Source organism: Apodemus sylvaticus, chromosome 3, assembly GCF_947179515.1.
Source record: "Apodemus sylvaticus chromosome 3, mApoSyl1.1, whole genome shotgun sequence".
Classification (NCBI taxonomy): Eukaryota; Metazoa; Chordata; class Mammalia; order Rodentia; family Muridae; genus Apodemus; species Apodemus sylvaticus.
The window spans coordinates 53,621,454-53,624,660 of record NC_067474.1 but is presented as its reverse complement, the minus strand read 5'-3'; positions in this window follow the sequence as shown (position 1 = coordinate 53,624,660).

Genomic DNA, 3,207 nt, shown 5'->3' with positions numbered 1-3,207 from the left:
ATGTCAATTTTTCACTGTAATGAAAGAGAAATAAAAGCAAGAATCAATGAAAATGAACTTACTGTAGATGCTACCAACAAGGCAGAAATATTGCTGATAATAATGGTGGTAATCAGGCTGGAAGTCACCACAGACATCCCTCTTGATTCCTATGGCCAAGATCCCCAGACAATTCCTGAAGCAGCCATCAACTCTAGTGATGACTCTGTAAACTCTCCTCTTGCACACACTACCATGATAAAGCTTCATTTATGAATTAGGAAAATGAAGAGAGCAATAGTAGTGATTATGAAATATAATAACTATGGCAACTTGTAGTGCTTGAACACAAACATTGAAGTAGCATGTGGCTGGATCTGAGAGCAGACATAATAACTGACTCACAGGAGACATTACAGTATAGCAACTCTGAACAGAGGGGTGATTCACCTTTTTCCCAAATAGAAGAGGATGGCCTGAAATCTTATCACAGAATACAGAACAGCATGTAGTTGATGAACTTTTCATTGAATAATTTAGGAATGTGCTTGATTAGGAACAATAAAAAATGGAGAGTGACAGTAATTATGGATAATTTGGTTCTTTGGGGTTGTGGGTTGATGTTTTCTCTTCTACACAGGTCATACTGTTAAGGCATATTGCTCAGTAACCCACAAGCTATTATTGTAGATTAACAGCAAAATAGGACAAATTATTTTTAAGGAGGCTGATTAACTTTAAATAATTTTGCATGTAACAACTTTCCACAAAACAAAAGAGGAAAAGGAGAAAGTATTTATGGCTAGAAAACATTGGCTTTTCATATTATTAAGAAAGGAGACACAGGTATCATCCCTTTACTTTCTCCACATTACTGTAGTCTCCCATGCCTCCTCAGTAGACACTGTGTGAGGTCAACACTAGATGGTATTGTGCTCCTTCTGTTCAGCAGAATTTGGAACTACAGGCACATTCTGCCTCAGCAGTCTGTGTGTGATATGTGATTTTAATGGGAGATTAGCACTTGTTGGGAAAGAAACAATTCTTTTTATGAAATATATTTAGGAACATGTAAGCACAAGCAGACTCTTTTCCAGATTTAAGCTTAATCAAATGTGTTTGCGATTAGCATGGCATGTGTACCCAGATTCCAAGACTGTTTTCTTTTTTTAATAAAAATTGCTTCAGAATATCAGGAAAAGAATGTATAACATGCAAAAATAAGGAAAGAATTTGTAGTCCATGTTAATGTTTTAATTGAACTTGTTTTAGATTTATGTAACTTGAGTGTATGAGTGTTTTGCTTGAAGGCATTGCACCATATACATGATTTGTACCTGTCCAAGCTACAAGAAGGCATTGCAACCCCTGAAGCTGTATTGCAGTTGGTCTTGAGTATCAATGTCACTCTGAGAATAAAATCTGGGTCTTCTGTAAGACCAACAAGTGTCCTATCCATTTCTCTAGCCACTGATGCTTTATTACTTTAAAAGATTTCAGAAATAGATTTTATTCTGAAAACTATAATCACAGAAAGACAAATTGTCTATTTTTTTCTCTTTAAACATTTTCATGAACTCTTAAACCATAACTTGGCTTTTTAGAATGAGTATCTAGTATTTAAGAGTGATACTGCAGCCTAAATTGAAGACTGGGTCGTGATTTTCTTCCAGAATATGCTGTGCCATGTAATACTGTTGCAGACAGAATCTATCAGGTATTTAGTGACAGCGGAGAAACTGATCTTCAGTCTGGATGTTTGGCTTATGGGTTCTTTTTATCTGGAGATCTCTTTCCTTTCTACATAAGAAAATACCTAATTACCTGATCACACCTCCTTTTGGGGTAGTATGGGAAAGGGCTAGGAGAGAGAACAGAAATCAGTACATAGCATCTCTGGGGATAGCCAGAGTCCTGGGACATAGGAGGGTCCTAGGAGTCTATGGGGATGCCCCTAGCTGAGACTCCTAGAAGCTGGAGATAAGGATACTGAAGGGACCATGTCCTGTAGAAAGAAAGGACTTCTAGTGGAGGGAAAGAAAAATCAACCCAAGAAAACTAGGACCCACAATTTGTCCTGCCTACAACATGCAAAGAAATAAAGATTGAGCAGAGATTGGGGTAACAGCTAACCAATGACTAGTCCAACTTCAGACTCATTCCATGGGAGAGAGCCAATCCCTGACACTATTAATTATACTCTGCTATGCTTGCAGACAGGGGCCAGCACAACTGTCTTCTGAGAGACTTCAGCAGCATCATAAGGAAACAGATGCAGAGACCCACAGTCATATTTATAGGTGGAGTTCAGGAGTCTAATGGAAGAGTAGGGGAAGAATTAAAGAAGACAAAGGGGTCAAGTATACTAGAAAGAGATCTACAGAGTCAACTAATTTGGGCTCACAAAGGCTCACAGAGACTGAACCACTAACCAAAGAGCATGCATGAGCTGGACCTAGTGACCCTACATGTATGTAGCAGACATGTAGAATGGTCTCCATGTGGATCCCCAAACAGTTAGAGCAGGGGTAGTCTCTGACTCTGTTGCCTGTTCTTGGATCCCCTTCCCCTATCTGGACTGCCTTATTGGGACTCAGGTGGGGAATAAATGCCTAGCCTTGCTGCAACTTGATGTCCCTGGGTGGATTGATACCCAAGAGGGGTTTTTACTTCTCTGAAGAGAAGGGGAAGGGTAATGGGGGGATGAGTTGGTGATGGTGGGAATGGCTGGAGTGGAGGGAGGGATTTGATCTGGGTGTAAAGTGAATAAATAAATTAATTTAATGGAAAAAGAATAAATAAATAAATACCTGCTCATATTTCATATTTCCAGGACCAAGAAATGCCACTTTCTCTATAAAAACATTGTGCTCTTGATAATTGAATCTCTTGAATCCACATTTGTAAAAGACACTTCTTCCAGCACCATCACTACTCCTTATGTGTGGTTACTTTGGTAATCATCTCTCCTTTCCATAGACAGATGAAAGTTGTAGAATCTTGATCATTCTGCTTCATTGTCCTTAAAAAGTCTTTATGTTTTTTTTTTTTTTTTTTTTTTTTTTTTTGGTTATTAACCTAGAAAACTGGAATACCCAAAACATAATCCACACATCAAATGAGATACAAGAAGAAAGCAGGAGTGGTCCCTGGTTCTGGAAAGACTCAGTGAAACAGTATTTGGCAAAACCAGAACGGGGAACTGGGAAGGGGTGGGAGGGAGGACAG